This window comes from Anomalospiza imberbis, chromosome 13, assembly GCF_031753505.1.
Source record: "Anomalospiza imberbis isolate Cuckoo-Finch-1a 21T00152 chromosome 13, ASM3175350v1, whole genome shotgun sequence".
NCBI lineage: Eukaryota > Metazoa > Chordata > Aves > Passeriformes > Viduidae > Anomalospiza > Anomalospiza imberbis.
In genome coordinates this window covers 6,573,678-6,591,652 of record NC_089693.1, presented here as the reverse complement: position 1 = coordinate 6,591,652, position 17,975 = coordinate 6,573,678, and the positions used below count along the sequence as shown (strand labels likewise).

The 17,975-nt window shown below is 42.2% G+C and overlaps 1 protein-coding gene across 10 annotated transcripts in view; it reads right to left on the bottom strand.

The window, feature by feature from the left end:
* The window catches only part of AKAP13 (A-kinase anchoring protein 13), a 210,074-nt gene that overhangs the window by 171,428 nt on the left and 20,671 nt on the right, over nucleotides 1-17,975 (bottom strand). The gene's annotated exons all lie outside the window — the stretch shown is intronic.

Below are 17,975 nucleotides of genomic sequence, written 5' to 3'. Positions count from 1 at the left end.
AAGACCTACTCATTATTTTCTCTGCAAAGCACACTCCTCCCTGTTCATCAAGAGTTACAACCCAACTAGCACTGTGATGACTTTACTGCCAGCTGCTAGGCATCCTCAGAAAAACAAAAACAAATTACATGAGGCTACCGTCACTTACCAAACCCTACTGCAGGTACACCAGGCTATTGGGCAACTTTGCTGACGTACCTGCCAGTACAGCAGGGACTTATTCCCCAACCATCCCCTGAAGCAAAGGATCTTTATTTACAGCAGTGACAACAATTTTCACCCAGCAGAACACCCTCACCCTCCTCACCTACCCCAAGCAGGTACAGCTTTTTGCTCAGTGAAGGAAAAATAAGAAGTTAAAGCCAACTAATTGTCAGGACACACCCTTCTCCCAGTGCACCTGTAAATGACCACTTGTGCAACAGCACCTGAGTGTCAACAGCACTGTGGGCACTACCCAGGCACCAACACAGCAATCAAGCAAAGGCACTACCCACATTTCCACGTGCAGGTAGGGTTTTCAAGTGCCTATCTATCTATCTACACCTATGCAAGTGGTGATTCACCTCTTGCAAACCCAGCCTCATACTGTTGCTATCTCCTCTTGCCCGTACTCCTGCAATTGTGGCTAATCTCCCAGTCAGACATTGCCCACCTTCTTCAGGACTTCACTGTCATTCAGCAGAGCACTGAACTGGGTTAGCTGGTAACAAAACAAAAGTAAAAAGTCAATGAAAAGTAATGAAAACTCCCTGACAGGTTTTTTAATATACACTTCATTAATTACAACTAAGGGCACATGCACTTTTTCCACAGCATGTTTCGTATTAGAAAGAGTTAAGCCAAGGAAAGCAGTGACATGCTAATGCCAATTCCAATTTAACTTTTGTGTGTTCTATGCATAAATAACAAGAAATAATATGCTTTAGATAAATGAATAGGTTCTGGCATTTCTAAAAACAGAAAATAAAGACAGCAGAATTTAATGTCTAGAAATCTATCCAAAGGGGTTTAGATGAAGTAAAGTATTCTGAGAAATTCACCACACATTCCCTGATCCCTTCGATTTTCTTCCCAGCACTTTCAAATAATCATCCTCACCCCCACCAAAATAAAAATACAAGAGGTGCAAGCCTACAGCACAAGTGTTTAGCACTAGAGGTTGCTAGAGATCACAGACAACCCACCAGATCCCAAGAAGTGGTTGGTGCCACAGGTGAAAAAAAATGCTCCTTTCACTGAGAGTCACAGCCTCACAGAAAATCTCAAACAGCCTTTTGATCTTGGATCATCCAGGGAAACCTGACACTAACTAGTTCTGGGAAGACACAGCTAAATTTTAGAGGTGCTCTTCTACAGGTCACTGCCAAGCCTCCTCCAGTGAGGGATTTAATCTCTAGTAAGATTTCAACAACTGCGTTATGCCAGCCCCAAACAGTTGCCACTAGGAGGTTTTGCTCACCCCTGAGTTGCCACCAGCCATACATCTGCTGCTTGCTGGACCAAGGGTCAGCCAAGTCAACACCCACGTTCCTTTTGACACATCATTTTTCTGCTGGAGCAGGTTCCCCGATTTGGGAGAAGGAGCCTGAGCACTGGGACATCCCAAGGAAAGCCCTGTGCCTGCCCCCCTCCAGCATCCCTGTGTGCCTGGAGAGCAGCCAGCTGAGAAAGCTGGGGCTTTCCCCAGGGACCTACGGGAAGGGCCCTTCACTGCGTTATAAATTCCTCAGGGCGAGGCTCTTTCTGACATCTGAATTCTTAGGGGTGACGCAAGAGGAAGAGATCACCTGAGAACTTCAGGTGCAGGAAGGACAGTCAGCAGAAGCCGATTAATTCCTAAGCAACAGAGATCTTCCCATGCAAACCTGCAGAGAGGCCATGAGCTGGGGGTATGCATGTGATTAGGGAGGAATGGCAAAGGTGGGGACAGTCACAGCAACAGAGAAAAACGAAGTTTTTCCAGTGTTTCCAGAGGAGATAAACATCTACCTACTGAATTTAATTTATTTGAGGGTGAGAGGTTGTTTCTTTCCTTTTTTGAGATGACATTAGGGTCAAAAATAAGAATTAGAATCATTCAAGTCCTATTGCTTCTGATAAAGGCCGAAGAATTTCACCTTCACATTCCTCTCAAGCCCATGACTCCAGGATTAGGCCCATTTCTAAACGCTTACAGGAGAAATTTGGAAAGCAATCCAAATAACCCCAAGGGATTTGCCTTCAGTAACTTTTCCACAGCTTGAACTACAGCTGTTTTCCTTTACAAATTCCACTTCTCAACTGCCAGAGCACCAGGAGAGGAAAGCAGCAAAGTGCTATGGTTGGAAACAAAAGCTCAACATGGAGATGCAGCAAAATATCAAATCCACTTCGGCTGCAAGCAAGAGCACTGACCACTAACACACTGATTTAGCTCCTGCTGTGCAAAACACTTGAGTTTGGACTTTCTTTTTTCATCCTCAAGGGTACAGAAGGAAATGATGAGCCATCCAGGACTAAAAGGTTTCTCTGCACCACTGGAACAAGCAAATAATTTCTCTGACGTATTTTCAAATAAAACATGAGTCTCTACTGGAGGTAAAAACCAAGTTCTTCATTCAAATCTTGCATGCCCCACCTGACTGACCATGGTTTTGAAGCATCTCTGCCAGCCTCAACCTTTCCTTAAGCAAGTGAGGAAATGAAATACAAAACTTTAAACAATGTGGAGGGTCAGATTTAAACCAACAAAGACAAGGAAATTGCAAGTCAAGCTTCTTGCTCTGCCCTTGATTCACCTTGTTTTGTTCAGCTACTGCTCTGTTCCCAGACTCTTTCTCCCTCCCAATGCCAAGAGCAACAGGACACAGAAAACAGCATGATCTAAACATAGGTGGCATTCTCTCCTACCCATGTCTTGTCTGTCACCCAAAATCCTATACAAATACAAGCACATCTGGTTTCTTAATTCAGGAGCCTTGCTGGAAAGAATTGCTGCAGCACTGCTTGGCTGGAGGTCCAGATGTGCCCCTTCCTTGTGGTGATGGGGACATTCTCTGGCCAACATCTCCAACACAAGGGGTTGCAGCAGCAGGACAAACGTCATATTCCACTCGCATGCACAAAGAACAATAAAATATGAATGATATTTATATTCCCAAGAAGAAAGATCTGCAGAGGGGAAAAAGAAGCAATGCTGAAATTCTGGCAAGCCAATATCTTTCTAAAGTAGAACAAAATGCAACCTTTAAAATAAAGGCCTCCAAGATGGTCATTTTTCTTCACCAATAGCACGTACTTTTTACAGCCATAGCCTGTGTTTGCAGCACTTAAGTAATGGATTAAAGAAGTTTCATAAGCTTGTAAAGAAATGTACTTCAAGATTTGGGCAGTAAGAAAGTATATATATTACATAAAAGGCAAAACATGGGCCAAATATAAAGTGCTGTTACAAATTTGGGAAAGACTAAAAGCATCTTTTATTTTCCATACTCTGTGGGAAGACTCCAACATAGGACACAACTGCTTAATTGGAAAAAAATGCACATGGCTCAAAGCCTACAGGCTGTCTTCTGATCAGATGCAAATGATGAGTATCACAGGGCTTCTACAGAGGGTTTTAAAGAAGGGCCACACTACCAACCCACCACTGTATTTTAAAGGGATTCACAATATTACTCCTTTTATTCTTTATATTGTCTGTCAACAGAACAAATCTTTCCCATGGCATAGTAAAACTAAAACCTTAGATGAAAGACAAGAGCACCAGTTTGAGGACTGAAGATGTGCAAAACATGCTGGTGAACTCCTTGGGAACACAGGGAATAAAGTCCAATTCAAGGATCCATCAGGTCTCTGTTTTGCTTTTCTTTTCTCAGTTGAATATATTTGCCAAAACGATTTCTCAACGCTTTCCAGCTGCAATCCAAACCCTCTCCCCTACTACTGGATCTTATTTTTCCAGGAATATCTCACAGTTCAGTCACTGGTCTTCCATCACAAACCACGGAGATGTCCTTTATTAGCAGTGCTATTTCCACAAGCACCCAGGGTGTTAACAAGCACCACATGCATAGGGATGAGGAGATGGAGGAAGTTCATAAAAAGGTTTGCTCACTATGAAAATCATCTTCAACTTCCCACGAGTATGGTTCCACAAACACTTGCAGTAAGGCAGGTTGTATTATTCTCTTCTCTCTTGCCCAATAGTTGCTATTATTGGATCTGGCAAGGCAGCATGTGACTGAAAAATGCAGCTGCATTTTTGGCTCAGAAGCCTCTGCAAGAGCCTTTGAGTCATGAACCAAAAGGCCCACAAAAATCAAAAGAGAAGAATGCAGATTCAGTTTTCTTTTCATTGTAAGCATGTGTCTGTACTGCATAGTCCTGATGCACATAGATGACAAAAGCAGAAATAATTTTGAAGTCCCTTTAGTCAGGTAAGTTTGGCTCCCTTTGCCTGAGGCCACTTGACATAGAAACAGCATGGAAAGATTGCCACTGACCACAGAGTGTCTGAGCCACACAACATAGCACGTGCCCAGATGTGCCTCTGAGCTATGCTTTTCTACAAGTCTACAGTAGTGGAGGGGGTTTTTGTGGTCTGAGTTCTTTTTGTAGAATTTGTCCCAAGAAGCTCAGCCTCATTCCCAAAGCATAAGGCTGAGCTCTTCCACAACGCTGCCTGGTAGTAGAACATCCCTCACCTGCCCGTCGCACTGCAAACAAAGTTTATAGTGCAACACTTTGTCTAAAATGTGTCAAATTGCTCTGAGTACCATGTTCATTACTATCACCTCTCATGCCTGATCAAATGTTTCAAGCTTTTTCCTTTTTGCAAATTAAAGTAATCCAAAATCACCCCTTTTCCCAGACTGCTGGGAGTGGGTATGACAAACACAAGGCAGAAGGGAGCGTCTGGACTGTGGACTGCAGAAGAATGTCTCAGGAGCAATCTGGACTGTGGACTGCAGAAGAATGTCTCAGGAGCAATCTGGACTGTGGACTGCAGAAGAATGTCTCAGGACTTCTCTTTATCAGCAGCTCATGGATTCTGTCTGCAAGAAGCTGTTCCCACACTACTTCATGTGTTCTGCCTGCAAGCAGCAGCCCAGCTCTGAGCCAGCTCAACAAAAGCAGGCTGGAGGAGAGCAATGGAAGGGGAAAACAGGGCACCAAGAATAACCCTTTACTCAGGATAAACAGCACAGGTCCACTGAAGTTCCCATCCTCTGAAGAGGTTTTGGATGGATGGAACATGACAGGAATGAACACTAAAGGTGCACAGAGGCAAAATAGCACAATGCTGCTCATGCACCTACCAAAAATGCTGGTTCTCCTCTGTCCAGCTGCTGCATTAACGCATAACCACCTTAGAAAAATGATCCTTTATGTCCTATATTCTTCCAAAAAAAAGTTGAAAAGCCAGCAGCTTGTGTTTCTTCCCATTTCAACTGGGTCCCATCAGCACCCTAGCTCTTACTAGCATCACTCCTCTTGAAAACCAGCTTTGAACATTGCTGTTGGACTCACAAATTTAGTCCACATCAGCACACATGATGATTAACCAGCAAAATAAGCATGTCTTGCCTCTCAGGTACACTGTGTTCCGAGGGAAACGTTGTTACAAGACAATGCAAGGCAGAGGTGAGGACTGGAAGGAAAGTTCCCTAAGGCAGACAAAAAAATCCTTAAGTAACTTTTGAGAGAGAATTTTCCAGCCCTTTCTGAACTGGAATGACAGGAGGAAAAAACCACTAAGTATCATCCTGCGTCTTCAGAGGGCAAGGAGCGGAACACGAGCAATAAGAGGAAAGTTTCTCAAAGGTTACCAAATGCATCACTGCTGAAATAGAAATGATGAGTATCCAGGTTGGTGGTTCAGATAACAGTTGTTCAGATATCCAGGCTGTTGGTTGTTGTTCAGATAACAGTCACGTGCAGTAGGATAGAGCAAGGTGTTCAACTCATGTAAAGAATTCAAAGAGTTTTCTCAAACACAGCAAAGAAATATGGGTATAACCCAACACAGACACAACCACAACAACCTAAGCAATGTACCTCAAAAAAGCACAGCTGTCATTAAGTTTGTTTTGTAACTTTTCCTCAGTTTGAGGACCCAACTCTGGGTCCTTTGCTTCACATGAAGAGATTCCCCTCTCCAACTCATCACTCTCCTAAACGTACAGCTAGAGAAAGGCATGAAGGCTGATGTTGGGTCTTCGGGTCTGAGGCCTCTTTCGGGAGCAGAAACTCCCCATTCCCCCATGAAAAGGCAACTCCCAGCAAATTAATTCCAACTCCACCACCCTCTTGTACTGCATTACTGGGCTTTGCTACTCCCGTGCATTCCAAGTCATGGACAAAGTCAGGAACCTCCACCAATGCTCAACCAGCCGTGCTTGGGTTGGTTAGATATTATAACACCACAGTACCCGAAACTGCCCTCTCAGGCACTCTGTGCCAGGCAGCCTACAAACACCACTCAGAAACACTGCTGTGTCTTGAAAGACATTACTATCTTTGCCAGTGTTCTTTACTACTCCTCAGGAAATGACAGGCTCATTCTTCAGAGCGGTAAATTCCAATAAATTCTTCTTAAACTGGATGGAAGTCTGAAAGTTTAACAGACCTAATAAATTGTGTATTATCTGTATTACCAAGCCAGCCTTATACAAACAAATACATCTAAATTAAGACTTGAATCTGCAAATCTTCCTCCATGTGAATAAGAGCTCTGACTTTAGTGGGGCTACTCCCATCAAGGAAAGAGGGGTCTTCTCTTTTTACACTATGTAAACCATGGGAATTTAATTCCTCCCACACAAAGCTCTCACACAATCCCTGCTACATCTTGCTTCTGGTTCATAGGTTGAATATTCATTTCCATACAGCTTCAAAAGGTGCACACCCCATCTGTCAGGCACTTTTTTCTTTTGTAAAATGAGAAATGTACTGTGAATTGAAAGAAGTTTGGGTGGGTTTTTTTTGCATTCCCTTGTAACAACAAGATTTATGTCCTTTGCAATTAAAAAATTATAGTCCAAAAGCATTGCTAAAACCTTTAAAGCACTATATTTAGGGACCGACCTGGAAGATGACTCCTTACCACAATCTCCAACACTAATAATTCTTTCCAGCCTAGGGCTCTAGGTAATGATTGTGCATCAAGGTCATGTTCTTGCCTGGACAAGTTTATTTGCTGTATGTTTTTAGTAACACACAGACCACACATCTTAGAAAGTCACAGCAGCAGAGCATAAATGCTGACAGTGGTCAGGAAAGAACACCAACTTTTCCAGTATTACCCATAAAAGTCTGCAAACATCATCCTGCATTAGTGCCATCTATATGTCTGCAAGAGGACTTCTCATATGGCATCACTTATCACACAAAAAAAAGGGACAATGCACACAAGGGTCACATTTGCACACATCTTCCTTTATCTACTCTATAGGACCTGATCTTAAAGTTGCTCAAATGGCTTCAAGGTTGTACATTAAAACAGAAAAGTCACCAAATAATACCAGCGACCTCCCAACACACTGTCCAACCTTGAGAAGATGAACATCTTGTTCATTTCTTTCCACAGGGCTTGGGAAGAAGATGGGAGAGACAGCAAACAGCAGCAGATGCAGAGCCCACACTCTTGTGATTTCACTGGAGAGGGGACAGGTTACATCATAAATCAACTTTGTCTTAGGAGGCCACATGGATAAATGTCACTACAGAACCTCCAAGTCAGTGGCACTTGAACTATTCCATGGTGCAATCTGATCATAACTTCAGAAAAAACTACAGATGCAATTAATTCACAGGAACACTAATAAGCAAGCTTTATGGTTCTTAGGTTCATCCTCTTTCATCTTTACACATTTAATTTAAAGTATCAACCTATGCACAAGCTTCTCAACCTGTGCAGTACAGACACCAGTGGTCAGGTTTCCTAGACACTTTGATTAATTGCCAGTAACTTATGCCTTCAAGTATCTGATGTTTAATTAAAAAACAAGGATTAAGCCAAATTGGTTTGTTAGTCAGACCAAGGTCAGCTGATGTAAAGGGACTACAATCTTAACAGATTTTCCTTATTTCATTGCAAGGCTTGGCTACTTTATTTCATTATGTGCAGAGGTCATGACAGAGCCAGCACTCAAATAAAAATTGTTCCCAGTCACTAAATGTATCCCAGGTTCTTGTAGTTCCTCACGCAAATAAAGAGCAGCAAATGTTTATCCCTCTGTTTTCCCCAGCATTACTGGTTTACGTTCCTGTAGCTGAGGCAACCACACCACGCCAAGCAGCTTTCAGCCTTTCAGAAAGATTAACTTCTTAAAAAGGCACAAACAGCCAAGTTCAGCTCCAGCCAACCAAGGTGAGTGGCAGACACAGCTCATGGACCAGAGCACAGCACAGGAGACCATGTGATGACCTCCTCATTGAGATCATCCCCCCATCTAAAACGTCACTCATGGCAGGGTCAGCTTTGAAGTTTTAGATTACCCCAGGTTTGATTTGTTTGCAGAATGTCATTCCTTGCTAAACAAAATTCTGGAAAAAAATAAGTAAGAAAGAAAGAAGGTGGTAATGACTGCTTGGAACAAAGATGGAAAGGAGCACAGCAACAAGTGCAAAAGGCATCCAGAAGAAAATTTTATTGCTGACAACGTTCATGACACCTCACAGCAATGCCATGATCAAGGAATACTTTAAATTTGAAAAAAATGCCAACTTTCCAAGTCCTGCTGCACAGTGAACACCACAATGACAACAGGAATTCAAGTCTAGATCTTCCAATAGACTGCAACTCCAGAACTCCCAGGAATGTTAGGCACAACTGAGCATAAATAAAAACAACTCTTAGGTAACACATACATCAGTTGAACAAGTGCTAACCAAATGTAACTAAAACTGCACTACCAACTTCCTCATTCCCTTTCTTCCTCTCCCATCCCTGGGAAAAGATGTGAAATAAAAGTTATTGCTGCAGTAGGCAAACACTAATAGTGACTGAAACCACTTAACCATCTATTCTTCCTTCTCTTCCTCTCATTTTTATTTTAAGAAAACCCACAGAACCCCCTCCCAAGAAGGGTTCCAGCATAACAGAATTTTTCATCCTTTGCTAGTTTGAGTATAGATCTAATTCAGGATTAAATGCAACTCAACACACACTTTATTTCAAGCCATAAATATCCAAGATTAAGAGATGCTGAGAGAACTGGCTGACAAGCCAAGACAAAAAGAAAAACTAAATTCTTCCATACCATCCATGCCACGAGCTCACTGCACAGAGGTAATGGCAAGGAGCTGAACCTGAGTACGTGGCAATTGACGGGAACTACTCATGTATATTTTTCAGAGATCTGCCAAACACTTCAGATTTCACAAGGAAAACCCTGTGTCCCACAACTCAGCTCTACTCCTTTGCACTGAGCTCAAACTGTGACCAACGTTAGGAGCCTGATCAAATTCCTTGCTTTATCCACGCTTGAATTAAAGCCTTGGCTCAGCAGACCAAGTTACATGAGCTTTCCCTCTTTCAGAGGATGCCGGCCATTAGTGCTGGTGCCAGTGCTGCAGGTAACACCAGCAAGTCCCAGGGAGCTTCAGTTTGGTTCCAAAGAGATTTCATCTCTTGGTGAAGCAGTTGGGATTTCTTCATCTCTTGTTAGACGCTCCAGTGCTCTCTTTTCATCTGCTAATAACATACTCTTGAAAAATCCAGACTACTCTGATCTGGGAAGTGGGAATTTCTTCAAATAACTAATCAAATCATGTTCTCATGGGTGGGTTTCAGCTCTCTAGTACTGATGAATATCAAAGAAAAGTTTCAAAATGTTTGCAGGTCAGATAGAGGGAATGCAAGTGCCTCACAAAGGCAGCAGTTGCCATTACAGCATGATAGTGCAGAAGGACCACTGTCCCTGGCCACAACAGCCACATCAGCTCCAAATGAACCTTCCCCCAGCTCTCCTGGAAAAGCACCTTCTCACTGTGTCCCTGCCACAGGGAGCACCTGCACACACATCCATCTGCAACCCCAGTGCAAGTCCAGTTGCTGGCCTTGAACTCTTCCTCAGCTCCAGGGATCTCCATGACCACCACAGGGAGAACAGCAGCTAAGGCTCACCCATCTCCTCTCTGGGGAAGCAAATCAAAGTCCAAATGGTTTCCCTAAAGGGCACCTGCCAAACCTCTGTGCAGGGCCTGGGAGTGACACAAGGAAGGAAATAGCAGAAGGAAGATTTTGTTTGCTGCCAGGAACCAGAGCCCAACCTCATGGGTGCGGGGAAGAGAATTCCTGGAACAGGCCATGGGGTGACGATAATCTTCAAAGGAGCTTCTATGGAACGATCATAGAATGGTTTGGGTTGGAAGGGACCTTTAAAGAACACCTAGTTCAACTTCCCAGCCATGGGCAGGAACATCTATCTCTAGATCTGGTTGCTCTAAGCCCCTTCCACCCTGACTTTGAATACCTGTGGAGCAGAACTGCTTGCTTCTCGAGGGACAGACTCACAAATTCATGACAGGAAGGTGGGCAAGTGAAAGGCTGATGGCTTGGGTCAAATGGGAGGAGTGAGCAAACAAGGAGAGAACTGGGTCAGGAATAGCCTGTGTGACTCAGCCATGTGCTCGCACAGCAGGAGCACGGAAACCTCCACATTTAAGAGCTTGCACACGCAAATGCAGTATTTTACAATCCTACAGCACTTTTAAAGTGCTCCAAGTGCTTCATAATTGTTAATTAAGCAACAGTACTCACAAATCAGAAGCATAAGACTGAGATTTAGCTATGTCAATTTTTAACAGTATGATAGCTATCATGGTTTAACCCCAGGCAGCAACTCAGACCCACACAGCCAACTCATTCACTCTGCACCAGTGCGATGGGGGAGAGAACTGGAAGGGTAAAAGTGAGAAAATTCATGCATTTAGTTTAAATACAGGTTCATAGGTAAAGCACAAGCTGCACACAAGCAAAGCAATACAAGGAATTCACTCCCTAGTTCCCACAGGCAGGCAGGTGTTCAGCCATCTCCAGGAAAGCAAGGCTCCATCACACGATGATGATATGAGAAGACAAACACTGTCTCTCTGAACATCCTCCTCCTTCTCTTCTCCCAGTTCTATACACTGACCATGCTTCCATATGGTCTGGAATATCCCATAGACATCTGAGCTCAGCTGTCCCAGCTGCATCCCCTTCCCAACTCCTTGTGCCCCAGTCCTGCTCACAGGTGGGATGGATGAGAAGCAGAAAAGGCCTTGGCTGTGTGTAAACTCTGCTCCCTGAGTTATCAACAATTTCCAGAGCAAATCAAAAACACAGCCCCATATTAGCTACTATATAAAAAAATAACTCTACTCCAGCCAAAACCCGCACAGTAACTTTGGGAACAAAAGCTGTTTTTAAGCAGTCACATACCCCCAACTCCTCCTGCCTCGCAGAGCCCGGGCTGTGTCCCACAGCCAGGCAGCACAGCACTCTCTGAAAGAGGCCGGTGTTGAGGATTTGAATCCAGACTCCTGTTTCATGAGGATTTGAATCCAGACTCCTGTTTCAGAGCATGCCCCGATGCCTTGCACACCGCCAGCGATCCGATCCCGCTCCAGCTGGCTCCCTAAGCCATGCCTTGATCGCCAGCCAAGCCCCACGCAGAGGTAATCTTACCAAAGTAACACCGGTATGTGGCTGTAAATTGGGATTTTGTGCTTCACTTGTGTTATATGCCTCCTCTTGCACTCTGGCTGCACAAATTATCTTCAGCAATTTTATCTTAAAGCTCGTGTTTTACAGTACTGATTTCCCTTAAAAGTATATTTTTTTTAAATTTGCTTTTATTAGTTCAAGCACATTTGCCAAGTTTCAACAGACAACTTCTTCCTCAGCTGCCTAATTTCAAATTCACTTTTACATATAGCTTAAAAGGGGGCAAAAAGTCATCACAAGTAAGTGGGATGTGATGCTTAACATCAAGGTTTATGCAAATACACTTTAACAGTATCAGCTGAGGGTCAAGAATCATGAATTTACTCTGCAACATGGGAGAATTAGAAAGAAAAAGGATGAATCCTAGCCAAAACTTGGAAATATGTATACTCCTGATTAATACAAGGCTACTAGGAAAAAGCAGATGTGAAGTCACACCTTGTTTTATTCAAGGGAAAAGCCAAAGTGTACAAGAGCCAAAAAGAACTTATTCTACGCAGTGGCAGACTCTGAAATATAGCAATATTACTCCTTCAACATTAATAAAACATGTTGTATACAGAGCTTTTTTCTTTTCAGTCCTTGAAACCCTGCCAAGTCATAAGCTTTTTATGGGAACATTGAAATGAATGTTGATCAGAGCCATACCCATAAGAGTTTTAAATTTTACCACCACTTAGAGGCAAGGGCTTCCCCCCAGTCCCTCACGCATCTCAAAATCTGTACATCTTTGAAAAGCCTGACAAACTAAAAAAAAACTCATACACCATCCATCTATGAAGATACTGAATTCCCTCTTGGATTATCAGCTGAACTCAGGCCTTGAAAGAATTGTGAACTCCTCCACTCTCTAAAATAAAGTTCCTCAAAGGCAAAATTTTACATTTTATATACAAAAAATAATAGCTACTTGGTAAGTGAAATTAGAGCACCAGAGGTCACCTCATTACCAGGAACACTATATTCTTTTCCCCATTCCTTCCCATATTCATCAGCATCTGTTTTTTCCAAGGCTTAAGCTTTATTTTTCAAAAAGTTAACACTGGCTCATAAAAACTCAATTAATTTGGAAGTACAAGGCTCCTGGCACCCAGACAAGTAGTTGATCATTCAGTTGTCGCATCTAATGTGATAGAGCTTCAACTGAGTTGGAAAACTTTATAAAATAAGGGGCTTCTTCCTATCTAATTAACACAGCAGTGAAATTTAACAGTCTGGCACAGAAATGTCTTTCCAGCATTATGTTTTTGAAATAACTCATCTACTCCCACAGTCTACACGACCTTTTACAACACACTAAACAGTAATTTACCCTTTCCAGCTTAAAGGGTTCAATTTGGAATCCTCTGTATCAAACCAACCAGGGCAGCAAAGATGCTGCACCACAAGACTGCACAAACATCTGCTTACCCTGAATGCTTTTACATCTATTCTGTAATTGTAGCACTAAAATCTATGTCTATTGCAATATATAAATTTTAAAAGGTATTAATTAGGTGCACAAGGCTTTAAATTTATCAGGGAAATGGATAAAAAGTACATAGGCTACATCCAAGTAGGTCTGTCTTTTAGGTCCCTGGGCTGGGAACTTGTGTTGTTTGTATACTATCTTGATTTATGTTTATTTAAATAATGCCAAATATTAGTTTTAAATTTACAGTGATTGCTTTATAAGATATCTCAAATACTATCAGGATAAAAATCTTACACTAAACAAAACAGTTTGTTTATACTAGCAATGCATCTCATATGAAATACTTAAAATCCCACATGTTCAAAGCAGGACAAAATTTCAGCCTGTCTTTCCACAGAGGGTTGCTATCTCCTGCTACCAAGAGCCAGAAGGACCACATGCAGATCACAAGGCCTCAAAGTTCCAATCAGGAGAGGCTGGTCTGCAGAACTTCAGTAAAGCTGAAAGTGAGTTTTAATGTTACCTGAAAATAACCATTCACACATGCAAACCAGTTCCTGGTGCAGGTACTTAAGTGTGAAAGCAAAGGCAGAGCAGTGCCTTGTCTTTCTCTGAAGTACACTAAATATTTACACGTTCCTATAAAGATGCCTCTGCATATCCAAGTGCTGTATTTTGTACTCTGGAACTGTGCTTGTACAAGGACTAGCAGAGCAAAGCCCTCCTCTACAGCTGATGCTCTTTTGTGCTGGGATCACAAATTGAAAGTGGATGAGATAAATACTTAAAATCATAGATCCATAGTGAAATCTCCTCAGCACACTTTACAGCCTCTTGTGTCCAGTGACCGCACAAATTTTCTCCTCTATCTATAGACTGAGAAAATATTCCCCCAGTTTGTACACAAATGACAGCAGGTCAGTTTTGAAGGGGAAAGAAGGAGAAAGGCAGCACTCAAAACTCTAAGTATTATTTACGAACAAGCTGAAGCCCTATAAACTTGGCTATTGAAGAAAGACAATCCTCTCTAGCTTATGCCAAGTGGGTCAGACAGAGGAAGAACCTCAGCAGTCTTCAAAGTCGAAGCAGATGGGGAAGTGAATTAGTGCCCATGTGAGCAAAGAGGAAACAAGATTCAACTCATTTTAGCTTGTTTCAGAGCTTCAGTTTTCTAGATACCATTGACAGACATAAGCAGAGGAGCTCACTTCTGTAACAAGTACTAGAATTGCAGAGTAATTACTTCAGACTGCTATAGATGTAAAAAACAATAAAGTCCCAGTGCGTGCAGATTCAGGATGTTGCTTAGCTCAGTAGTAGGGAAGTAGGTGAAGTGGAAGAAAGGTTCTAAGAGGCAGAGAATGGGAGAAATCTTCCTTGCTTTGTAGCTATGAAAAAACCTCTTGGGATTCTTTATCATTAGTGTTTCAGTATCAGAGATATAAATATTTATGTAGCTCTAAAGTAGATTCTATTTTAGAGTTAATTGTAGCTCTAATTAGTGTGTTAAAAAAAATACACATAAACTTGCAAGTACATTTTTACCCTTTGTGAAATAAAAAAGCAGCAGTCCACACATGCCACAGAATGACCATACATCACATTCCTTAAAAAGCTGAAGCTGACCTCTTGGTCCTTTCTCAGGCTTTACATTGCCAGACAAGATCTGGGCCAAGACCATTTCCATACACAGGGATGCATCTCTGTCTCAGGCTAACCTCATCATCCAAGTGGTGAAACCTAAAACCAGCTAATCTCCCCCAGGGTCATGATTGTGGAGCTGGGAATCCCTCCATCTGCCTCAGCAATATAAAAACATCACTGGCTGCAAAATAAACAGCACATGAACCACAGAACATTTGCCCTTCCAGTCAATGCTGCTCATGCCACCCATCAAGGGCTAATAATTTTTAAGAGATCCTTCCCCCTAAAAAATACTTCACACTTTGAAGAAAGACTTTGTGCAAATTGACAACACACAACTTCTTTTCAATCCATCCAAAGGAAGAACTCCCTCTCCAAATTTCTGAGAGTTTTGCAATCAGACAGAGCAGACCTTGAAGGACCACAGAAATACTTTGAATAAAGAACTTTTAAACTGAGCTGGGAACAGTGGAAGAAGGAGCATTCAGTGCTGCAGCTTGCTAGGGAGACACAGAAGCCAAGGACATGCCGAGGAGATGCTCATCTTCCAAAGAAAATACTGCTAAAAGAAACAGGCATCCTTCCACCACTTATTTTAGGAGGTGGCTGCTGAGCTGCATCAGCTATTCCACTGGTGTGTCCATGAGTGTTTTCTGTCCAAGACTGCTGGAAGAGCCTGAGCTGCAAAACTTGTAAGAAAACTCAACAGAAAGAGGCACTGAGGGGTTGAACAACATCAGCCCACTTTGGATACACACATCTGCACTTATGCAAACTCAGTTGATCTGATATCCAGGGTGGGTCATGTGGGGCACAGTCAAGATAGAAATATGTATATGAAGTCTTTGCTTGTTTTTCTGTGTGTGTAACTATACATCAAGAAATTTGCTAAAATGAGAGGTATGAAGGAGATGAGAGAGGCTGTGCTATGAGCAACAGCAAGGAGGGGGAACTTCAAACTACAAGCTCTTTAGGTTTTTTTCCTATTACTATTTATCATACATGCTGAAAAGTTAACTACCTTGCTTTAGATAACTTTCTACCATGACAACTATTCCTTTTAGCAGATATATCATCATTCTCACAGCAACTTCAGATGCTTTAAGATGCAAAGCGAGGACTCCCCCAAATCCCTCTCCCCACTAAAAAAGGTCCAAACACATTAACCTTGAAGGACCAGTCAAAGTTGCATTTGCTGAAGTCAAAACTTTCTCTGCATGCTAGTGTAGTTGGAGGAGAAAAAAAAATATAAATACAAGGTAAATTCATGCTGGCTTTTTAACAGCATCTGCACAAAAAGGATTTTTTTTCTATGCAACATGTACAGTTGACCTGGGTTAACACTGCGGTGTGGGGAGTTGAAAAGGGATCACCTGATGAAACAGAAATACCTCCCTCCAAACTATATTGCAGGAATTCCAGCCAAGCACCCCAACCACAGCAAACAGTAAGAGCTTTCTGGAACAGCACACGTTCTGTGTCAGCAAAGCAGCACTAATACAAAACTCAATTCAAATAAAGGAGCACTGACCCTTCGGAAAGGGTAGGGCTTCATCAGGCTCCTAGCACGCCAAAGACCACCAAAGATACTCCAAGCACTGCAAAAAAATTATTATATAAAAAGGAGGGAAACAATGTCAGCCTTGTACATGTTTTGTTGCTGAAAAATGACAGTGTTTACCTTCCCAGCCTAACACATTACTGTGCTGGATCCAACTTTAAAACAGAGTACGTGACAGAATTAATTATGCCCTTTCCTCTTAACTACCATTCCCTGGTTATTTATTAGTTCAGTCTGCATATATTCATAGATGTGTCTAATATACGGTGTTAAAAGGAATTAAAACTGATCCCTAAATACTCCCCTCATTTGCAGAGTCCTCTCTATCCTCTGGACAGGCAGTGGCATCAATAAATACAGCCTCAGTCTGTAAATTAGTCACTGCTCAAGCAGCTGAGGGAGACATGGAGGAAACTCAAGCACAATGCAAAGGCATGTCATGTCTCAAGAGCAATGCAGTGCTGGATCCCAAACAGCAATCTATCTCAGACATGTTCTCAAAGGGTTCTGCTAAGGACTTTTCCACCTTTTTGGCTCACTCACAGTTTGGAGTCCACCAGCCTGTCCCTGTGTGTTTCTGGAAAAAACAACATCTACTCCACATAAAATACCCTGAGTTCAGCACTCTGGCAAAGGAATGGCAGATAAACTCCAATGAGCTACCTAAAAGGAAAACTAAAGGGAACTCCAAAGCCTCTCTGCAGTTGTCTGTCTTCACTCTCCTAAAGTCTGCCCTGAAGAGGGATAAATACCAGGGAAAAGCAGATGGGAGAAGACTTCTGGTTTAAGACAATCAATTTTATTTCACCAAGGTCCCTCATCTCAAGGAGAGAAGCTGCTGTGCTGACCATTCACTGGAAGGAGATTGAAAAAAAGAGAGGGTGGATACTGCAGAAAGCAAAGACAGCAGAAAAAAGAAAAGGCTTTCACAGACACTTTGCAAAGAGCAGCAGCACTTTTGTCAGGGTAGATGTTAGGATATTATATTCCCATGTGAACTCTGCAGTTGCTTTTGGCTTCATCCAGGATCAACAAGCAACTCCAGCTAACACATCAAATTAGGTGTATGTCTAGGGATTGACTTCTTGTCTTGCATCAGAGGTCAATCAAGCCTTCTCTCCACCACAAAGGAAAGCACAATACATTTTGGTACAGCAGCACATTTAGCTCTTCCACCCATCATCCGTGGCACTGCGGCACTGGATTTGTTCTCAGAACACCCCAAAGATAGACAGAATTTAGAAACAGGCAAGACCAGGTGCTTTCAATCAACACTCAAGATCCTGTCAATAACCAATTATGTGGAATCTGCATTTTAGAGATGTAGATGGGGTTCAGAAGATCAAAGGGGTGTTTTGTTCATGTTCTCCTGTCTTTTGGGCTAAAAAAAATACAAAACTCTCAAGCTTCTTATGATTTTTCCATACTGGAAGCTCCTGCCTAAAGGTAAAAGGGAAAAGAAAGGGATGGAGGAAGAGCAATTTTATCTAAAAACCTGTAAGCACAAAGGTTGCATTTCATAACAAAATTGTTAAGTGATAGCAACAAGTTTATTTTCCAGTGGGAAAAAAAAATGCAGAGCAACTCTTGAAAAAAAATTTATAAATTGATGAGATTATGCAGTAATATGCAGATATAACCTGTATTTCATTATTCTG